Below are 8,995 nucleotides of genomic sequence, written 5' to 3'. Positions count from 1 at the left end.
AGCTCACTGGTCAGAAAGCACAGTCAAATCAGAAAGTTCCAGGCTCAGTGAGAGGCTGTCTCAAAAGATAAGGTGGGGAATGATAGAGAAAGACACCTGGCCTTCACATGCTTGTTCACACACCTGCACACATGAAAAGAAATGTTACAAAGAAAAGGAAGTTTCTCTTACTGAAGTAAGTGCCCATTCCAGAGGCCTCCCCCCACGAGGCTTTACTGTACAAATGAAATCTCAACTCCTCATCCACAGGTAAGTCTAAGAATTTTACAATAATTAGCCTAAGATACTGTAAGGTATTGTCTAAAACTTTCTGAGGTTCTGAAAGTAAACAAGAGGTCCCATGTCTGGTAAAATTAAAACTAGAAATATTCCTGAGTGTTGGGGGAGTTTTCCTAATTGTTGATTGGCTAATAAAGACAGCAGAAGCTAATCACTGGGCGCAGATATGGAGGCACAATTTCTGGGCAGGACAGGAAGGGAGAACCAAGAATATTGAGAGAGAGACTAGACTGGGAGGTGGATAGGAGTTGCAGACGTGAAGGTTTCTCGGGGCACCGATAGTTTGTGGCCTCCACAAAAAGGATGGGGCAGGATATTCTTTGCCCAGCCTTTAAGTTATCTGGTCAGCTTTAAAATATAAAAGTCTAAGTCTCTAGTGTTTTTCTTTCACTGGGCTGAACAAAGATGAGTGAGACTGGGGCAGCCATTGGCGGTCAGCAGGGGGTGACTGTCAGGGTGGCCATGGTGGAGCACAAATAGTGGCTCTTGGCATTCGCAGGAAGGACAGCACTAAGCGACTTGCCAGGGCCAGCCGGAGGAGTGGGTGGGACACCTACACTGGGTAACTAGCTCCAGGGGGATTTGAATAATATATATTCATATATGAATGAAACAAGAGGCAGAACCTCTGGGCTCCCTCTGTAGAAGGCTGTTCTTGAAGGCCTGACAGAAAAGGTGGCTTTGGAAGGTAAGACGCTGAATCACTCAGGAGGCCATGTAGAGATGCTCAGAAAAACAAGATGAGTGTCAGGAAGGAGTTCCCTTCACTCTCCTAGAGTCCCTGGCTATGTACAAAATAAAACAAAGACAGGTTGGTGGGAAGAAGACATACTAAATTTATTTAATGAAAAGTTTTGCACTGCATAGAAACATTCAAAAATGCAGACTTACTCAGTGAAACCTGTTTATGTGGTTAGTTTCTCTTCTGTTCCTGTTGTTTCATGTGGATGTGGTATTAGAGATTGAGCTGTGGTTACCAACAACTAGACATTTTCTCTCCCAGCTCCACCTCCAGCCCTTCTGCTTAAAGGCTCCACCACAGATGAATACCAAGATTGGATAAAGAATGCTTATCCACTGGAGACAGACTAAGGGGAGACTCAGCAGGCTGTTGTGTTCAGGTTTCTCTTGATCGGTCTGGATGGTGGTCCTATTTCTTGGATATAGGATTATACTCCATATAGATCAGAGGTCTCAATGACTAGTAACAGACAATGATCAGAAAATATCTTCGTAGCCAAGTCCTACACAGAAAGGCAAGAAAAAAATAAATAATATTTCTAAGTTTTATATTTGACTTTGGGGAGAAGGGTTCTAGCCTGTATGTTCTGCCTTCGGGAGGAAATGGGCAGGAGATAGAAGAGCATGGGAAAATCTTTCTTCTGATCTCTTTCCTTCAGGTCATAGTACTCCCTCTCTCCCCTCCCCCCCTCCCTCTCTCCCTGCCTCCCTCCCTCTTTCTATCTCTCCCACTCTTCCCCCCTCCTATCAGATAGTTCCCCCTTCCTTCTTCCTACAGATTTAGCAGTGAAAAGCTAGCTTACACTAGGTCTCTCACTTTCATTTTACTCTCTCTAATCTGGTTTAAGCTCTCATTACATCATCAAAACCGCCCCCATTGGGGAAAGCAAAGGATTCCTTCTAACAAATGGATCTTCCCAAGCTCTTACTTTGCGTGACCTTTTGGCACTTGCACGTGGCACTGTGAGCCCCTCCCTCCTAAACTGCCATTTTCTGTGTCCCTGGCCTCTTCAACCTTGGCCTTCCATAGGGTCTCAAAGTCCTGCCTTTAACTCCGTTTCTCCTATGCTCTTCTTGAATGAGCTCATGTGTCCTCAAGTCTGTGAGAACTCTATGCTTAGATCCCTCAAACCTGTACCTCATGTCCCAACATTTTTCCTGGGATTTTCATCCACAAACTGATTGAAACACAAATCCAATCCAACCAAGCTGGCGATTTAACATCTACCCCGACCCCACTCTCTGTGAGGTAAGCATTCTTGGCTTTCTTCTTCCATCCCCCCTTCCTTGCCCTTTCTGCTCCTCTGCTAAATGTTACTTTGTACTTTTATAACCAGAAGGTATTTCCAAAATTTAAGTTTAAGCAATGCATTCTCTTGTTTAGCAATCAAGTATGCCTTTGCACAGCCTATGGGATATAAACACTCTGGTAGCATGAAGCCCTGTTCATTTCTAGATTCACCCCCTAGCACTCAACTCCACAGTATTGTACGCGCTAGCAATCAAGTATGGCTTCCTGTTCCCCACATTGCCCTATTGTCTTTTGTTTTAGAATCTCTTTTTTCCCTGTGTTGTTCATTTGTGCCTTGAACTTTCTTTGCAGCTTCTTTGTCTAGTTAGCATCATTTCGTTATTCAGTCTAAGGTCTGAAATCGTTGCTCTCCAGAGGCCTTCCGCCCTCATATGACTCGGTTAGGAGATTGCTATGCTGTTTCCCATTACTCCATGGCCAGTTCTAGGAAAGCATTTATCTATGCCTCTTGATTTATCTCTTATCAAACTGGAAGTAGACTCTCTATCAAACACAGTACATGGCACATGTTAGGAAACCAGTATTTGTTGGATAAGTGAATGAATTTTTAGCACTTGCATGTGGCACTGGTGATATTATCCCATGTTGAAGGGGTTTTAACTGTGGTGGGAGTTGGTGTGGGGAAAGGAGTAGACACAATTAGAAGGCTAGGTCAAATTCCAGCTCTGTCTCTTAGCTTGTTACAATGTAAAACCTTAGACAATGAATTTGACTTCTAGGATTGAAAAAGCCCACCAAGGTTCAGGTACTGTTACTGGGTGTTGGCAACTCCTGTATGAGGAAATACATGGTAACAGCGATCAAGGAAGCGCAGTCCAAAAATTCGTACAGAGGTAAAACTGTGAACAGGACAGGGCTGCAACGATGAACTGGGTGCCTCATCAGGGAAAGTGAAATTTGTCCACTACAGTTAGAGCCTAAACTTCAGAAGCTGGCAGCTGGAAACAGCTGGGATGAGGAGAGGAGACTGCAGGGATCAATGGGAGCCACATTATGAAGAAGCATCCTTTAGATGGTCACTGCTATGGAGGTAGTAGTCATTCCTTCAACAAGAGAGTTCCATGATTAGATTTCTATTGCAGAAGAGTGGCCATATGGACAGTGGAACAGAAAGAACATGGTGAGCACATTGAGTGGAAGAGGTGGGGACAAGGAGAGGATGTGTACATGTCCACAGCTTGTGATGCACACTGCATTAGACAAGTGCCGTTTGCTGATTAAGGTGGCACAGGTGGAGATTCTTTTGAACAGAGGGTGCTTCTGGAGTAACCTATTAGCAGAAGGCAGAACAGATAAAAGGAAAAATCCTAAATTTGGGGAAACCAACACTGTTGGTGTAAAGTATTTATTTATTTATTATATTTAAGTGCGTACACTGTAGCTGTTTTCAGACACACCAGAAGAGGGCACCGGGTCCCATTACCGGATGATTGTGAGCCACCAAGTGATTGCTGGGAATTGAACTCAGGACCTCTGGAAGAGCAGTCAGTGCTATGAACCGCTGAGCCATCTCTCTAGCCCAGTTACTTTCTTAATTAGTGATGGAAGGGGGAGGGACCAGATCAATGTGGTTTGTGCCATTTGGGAGCTGGTAGACCTGGATTCTATAAGAAAGCCTTGGGGAGCAAGCCAGTAAGCAGCAGCCCTCCCTGGCTTCTGGGGTCAGCTCCTGGTTCCAGTTTCCTGCCCTGTTTGAATTCCTGTCCATTGTTTGTTCAATAATAAACAATGATGTGAAAGTGTGAGTCAAATAAACCCTTTCTTTCCTGGGCTGCTTGGTCATGGTGTTTCACCTTACCAATATTAACTCTAAGAGAATAACCACCTAAGCCTAATGACCTCCCAATGAAATCATTCTATTATAAGGATAGAATTGACCTGTTGTTATGTATCTTACATTGATTTACGATACTCTAGATTCTAGATTAGTGGTTCTCAACCTGTGGGTTGCTAACTCCTTTGGGGAGTAGTGGATGAACCACCATTTTACAGGGGCCACCCAAGACCATCAGAAAACATAGATATTAACACTATGCTTCATAACACTAGCAGGATTACAGTTATGAAGTAGCAGGGAAAACAATTTTATGGTTGGAGTCACCACAACATGAGGAAGTGTATTAAATAGGAAGGTAGTTAATTAGGACATAATAGAAAATGGGATATATATATATATATATATATATATATATATATATATCACACACACACACACACACACACACATATATATATCACCTTGGTTTAGAGAATAGCAATTTCTATACTCTTTATTGGTTAAGAAAACATTTGGAGAAGTGGGATAGGGGTTCTTCACCTGGCATCATGAACTTGTTTGTCCCTGCCAGCGAGATGGAGAAGTTGTCCTTGAGATGGCTGGACCCAGACAAGTGTCTCCTTACAAGTTGTCTCTGAGATGTCTGGACTCAGTCAACTGTTTACAGCTGAAGCTGTTCAGTTATGGGGATATGCCTAGGTCCTCTATGGTCTGGGACCTTGACTGTAGTTTCTCCTTATGATTAAATGAGAATCTGAAAAGAAAACAGTAGTAGTTAGAATAAGTTTATTTTGCTTGTTGCCATCAGGTTAAAAGGGCACTAAAAAAACCATAATTATCAATGATGGAAGAGAGAGAACATACAGGATTTTGGAAATTTGCAGGTTGCAAGAGACAAAATCATTGTTGTAAACAAAAGAAATGTCATTGTTGTGAACAAAAAAAAAAGTCGAGACTGAACGCTACTGAAGAACAGAATTCATAAACAGGGTTTTAAAAAGCAGTATTGAATTTTATGACATCACCCAATTCAGGATTTCTTTGCACAACAAATCAATGAACTAGCTGTACGCTGATTAGAATAATTAGTGTCTCTCAGGAAAAGTGTGCCCAGACACAATGTTGTATTAAATGACAACAGCGAAAGAATAAAGCTTCTCCTCATTTTCCATATTATCTACCCTCTCCAGCTCTCCTTTTTGTGAATAAAACTGTTCGCCCAAACCGATCCAAATACCTTCAGAAATAATTAAAATCCAAACTAAATCAAACCAACAAGGATTACACATTCGAAAACGTTGCCCTGAAAGACGTGTATGAGAGTTCCGGCAAGGTACACTCAGATCCAAGCCCTTCCACTATTTCCGATGGTGCTGAGACCTCTTGGGGTGCGGAGTGTCGCCATCCCGCGACATTCCAGAAGTCAGCTGCCCAGCAGCAGCTGTGGCAAGCAGACTTCCTCCTGGTCGCCCAGAGGCCTCTAAAAAGGAGTGTGAGGTTCTAGGAAATACTTGCAGAAACCCTTGCAGCCTGGAGCCAGTGGTGACGACAGGCTGGTAACCCGGAAGTAGTCATGGGTGGGTGGATCTGGTCTTTTAGTTCCGGAGCACCGCAGGTTCCTGCTTCCTGCTGTCTTTTCAGTCCGGGGCTCTCAGAAGTGGTCCACCTGTTCTCCCCATGGCTGAAGGGGACAGAGGAGCGACCAGAGGCAGGTGAAGCACCGGCAGAGACGTACACGATGGTTTAGAGAAGTGCCATTTGCGGATCATAAATAAGGTTTCAGAAGTTGGAGATTCTTTTGAATGGAGATTGCTTGTGGACTCACCTATTAGCAGGAAGCAGGACAGGTAAAAGTAAAATTCAGGAGTTAGGAAAATCAGTTAGCAAGTTATTGCTGTATTTAAGAGTGAGGTAATGAGCCGGGCAGTGGTGGTGCACGCCTTTAATCCCAGCACTTGGGAGGCAGAGGCAGGCAGATTTCTGAGTTCGAGTACAGAGTGAGTTCCAGGACAGCCAGGGCTACCCAGAGAAACCCTGTCTCGAAAAACAAACAAAACAAAACAAACAAACAAACAAAAAAGAGTGAGGCAATGGTGCTTGAACTGAGCAGATGGATGGGTCCAAGGTTACAGGTGAGGTGAGTACACGTGTGTGCACATGCCTACTGAAGGCAGAGCCAGTGTCAGTTCCGCGGAGCTAGGGAGGATGTGGTGCCAACAGGAGACTGCCAACAGGAACGAGGATGTGGTTAATAGCACCCAATTCCTCTACCCCACACTCTAGTGTCTTTCTCACAATCCTGTCTTTTTACCCTCGTTAACCCTTTAAAGGTCCCGCATTTCTATCCATGGGTCTGCAATGACTGCTTCTCTTGGATAGTTCCTATTGTATGGCTTCAGCTGGTATCTCAATACCCTAATCTCTTTAATTTTGGGATTCTTAACAGCTTTCTAAAGTTTGAAGAGCTCTTCAATGCTTTCCTGTCTCTTGCAGGGTCCCTGAGCCTTGCCCATCCTTTGGTAAAACATCTCTTCCTTAAACTCCCCTCAGTTAAATCCTTTGAGCATGTCATTGGGTTTCTTCTGAAATCTTGATCCAACCAGGTAGTCCAGATAGGGAAGGGGATCCAATGGCAGGGAACATAGACTGAGACCCCCCTTTCCTGTCCATGTCCCTATCTCCCCAACCCCCACCCCCTTGCTCCACTTGTCGGGACCACATGAAGACAAGCTGCACATTTGCTGCAGATGTGTAGGGGTCCAGTTCCAGCTCCCACATGTTCCCTGGTTGGTGGCCCAGACTCTATGAGTCCCCATGGTCCCAGGATTGTTGACTTTTGCTCTTCAGCAGCGGCCTTGATCCCTCTAACTTGCTCCCTTCTCTCCCCACTCCTCCACAAGACTCCCCAGGCTAAGCCTGATGTTTTGCTGTGAGACTCTGTATCAGCCTCCATCTGCTGCTGAATGAGGCCTCTCAGGAGACAACTGTGCTAAATTCCTGTCTGCAACCATAACAGAGTATTAGTCATAGTGTCAGAATGGGTCTCAAGTTGGAGCAGCCATTAACTGGCTGTACCCTCAGTCTCTGCTCCATCTTTTTTTTTTTCTTTTTTCTTTCTTTCTTTCTTTCTTTCTTTCTTTCTTTTTTTTTTTAATCTCTGTACATCCTATAGGCAAGACAAATTTTGAGTTGAATATTTTGTGGTGGGTGGAATGATGTCACCATTCCTCCTCCGGAAGTCCTGCCTGGCTATAGGAGGTGGCTATTTCAGTCTCTATACCACCCCCCACCCCACCCCCCCAGAATCTCAGCTAAGGTCACCCAGTGCCCTCTCCCATCCCAGTCCTCCAGTTAGTCACTGGAAACGCACCCCCTCACGGATTTCCATTCTTACTCTCAGCCTTCTCCTGCCCGATTCTCTCCCACACCTGATGACCATACCTAATCCTGTCCTTGCCTCCGCCCTTACAGTCTCCTCTCCATCCACATCCAATGACTATTTAGTTTCCCTTTCTGAGAGAGATTTACACATCCACCTTTGATATTCTCTTATTACCCAGTTTCTTTGGGTCTGTGGACTGTAACATGGTTATCCTGTACTTTACAGCTAATGTCCATTTATAAGTGAGTACATCCCTGTGGCAGTTTGAATGTGCTTGGCCCGTGGGGAGTGGCACTGTTAGGATATGTGGCAATGTTGGAGTAGATTTGGCCTTGTTGGAAGTGTGTCACTGTGGATGTGTGAATGTGGGCCTTTGAAATCCTCCTCCTAGCTGCCTGGAAGACAGTCTTCTCCCAACCAGGATGCAGAACTCTGAGCTCCTGCTCCAGCACCATCTGCCTGGATGGTGCCACACTTCCCTCTTGATGATAATGGACTGAATCTCTGAACCTGTAAACCCGCCCCAAGAGAGTTGCCTTGGTCATGGTGTCTCTACAATGCAATGAAAAGCCTAACTAAGACAGTAGATCACACCAGGGACTCTGAGCAGGGATAGGCCTGACCATACTTTTGTTTGGAGGAATATCACTTGAGTTTTGGATCTTAGCCATTCTAATGGGTGTAAGATGGAACCTCAGAGTTGTTTTGATTTGCATTTCCCTAATGACTAAGGACACTGATCATTTCTTTAAGTGCTTCTTGGCTTCTGTTGCGAATTTTCTGTTTAGCTCTATGGCCCATTTTTCAATTGTGTTATTTGAATTGTTGCTATCTAGTTTTCTGAGTTGTTTATAAATTTTGGATATTAGCCCTTTGTCGGATATAGAATTGGTAAAGATCCTTTCCCAATCTGTAGGCTGCTGTTTTGTCCTGTGGAGAGTGTCCTTTGCCTTACAGAAGCTTTTCAGTCTCATGAGGTGCCATTTATCAATTGTTGATCTTAGAGCCTGAGCCACTGGTGTTACATTAAGGAAGTTGGTTCCTGTACCAGTGCATTCAAGGCTATTCCCCCACTTTCTCTTGTATTAGACTTTATGTATCTGGTGTTTTGTTGAGGTAAAGCTGCAGTGTTTTAATACCACATCTTGGAAGCTCTATGACAGTTTCATCTGCTCATTTCAGAAATGACAATTCATCATTGCTGGTGTTTGCCCATTGCCATAGATGCTCATGAAGTAGTTTGGACCACTCTACCCTCTTTATGAGTGAGTTTCTCTTACCTTTTCTTTTGGAGCCCATGTCTAATAATTCACCTAACAGATATATTTTCAGTAGTTGCTTTTTCTCAAAACAGAAAAAATTTCTGTTTTGTTCAGACTGATTTAAGACCCCATTCCAACATCCCAGATAGCTAGACTTCAGGTACACAGCACTGTGCCCAGCACATCTTCAGTCATAATGCTTGTTAGTCTATATTTCTGTAATTATTTCTGTAATTGTGTGC

General features: G+C 44.1%; 1 protein-coding gene and 1 long non-coding RNA gene across 3 annotated transcripts in view; one reads left to right on the top strand and one right to left on the bottom strand.

The window, feature by feature from the left end:
* Positions 1–1,232: 1,232 nt before the first annotated feature.
* Positions 1,233–5,672, bottom strand: LOC143434372 (uncharacterized). Of its 2 annotated transcripts, XR_013103838.1 has the most exons (3): positions 5,347–5,672; positions 4,650–4,863; positions 1,233–1,523 (listed from the first exon to the last, which is right to left on the bottom strand). It is a non-coding gene; the product is annotated as an uncharacterized LOC143434372 (long non-coding RNA). The 2 variants fall into 2 exon arrangements; XR_013103837.1 differs by having other exon boundaries at positions 4,650–5,672.
* Positions 5,673–5,731: 59 nt separating this feature from the next.
* Positions 5,732–8,995, top strand: part of Impact (impact RWD domain protein) — a 37,961-nt gene continuing 34,697 nt past the window's right edge. The window contains exon 1 of the mRNA XM_034517800.2: positions 5,732–5,956. The gene's annotated coding sequence lies outside the window, so the exon portion shown is untranslated. The remainder of the gene's footprint in view (positions 5,957–8,995) is intronic.

The sequence above is a fragment of the Arvicanthis niloticus genome, chromosome 14 (genome assembly GCF_011762505.2).
Source record: "Arvicanthis niloticus isolate mArvNil1 chromosome 14, mArvNil1.pat.X, whole genome shotgun sequence".
In the NCBI taxonomy this organism is placed as follows: Eukaryota; Metazoa; Chordata; class Mammalia; order Rodentia; family Muridae; genus Arvicanthis; species Arvicanthis niloticus.
This window is presented reverse-complemented; position numbering and strand designations above follow the sequence as displayed.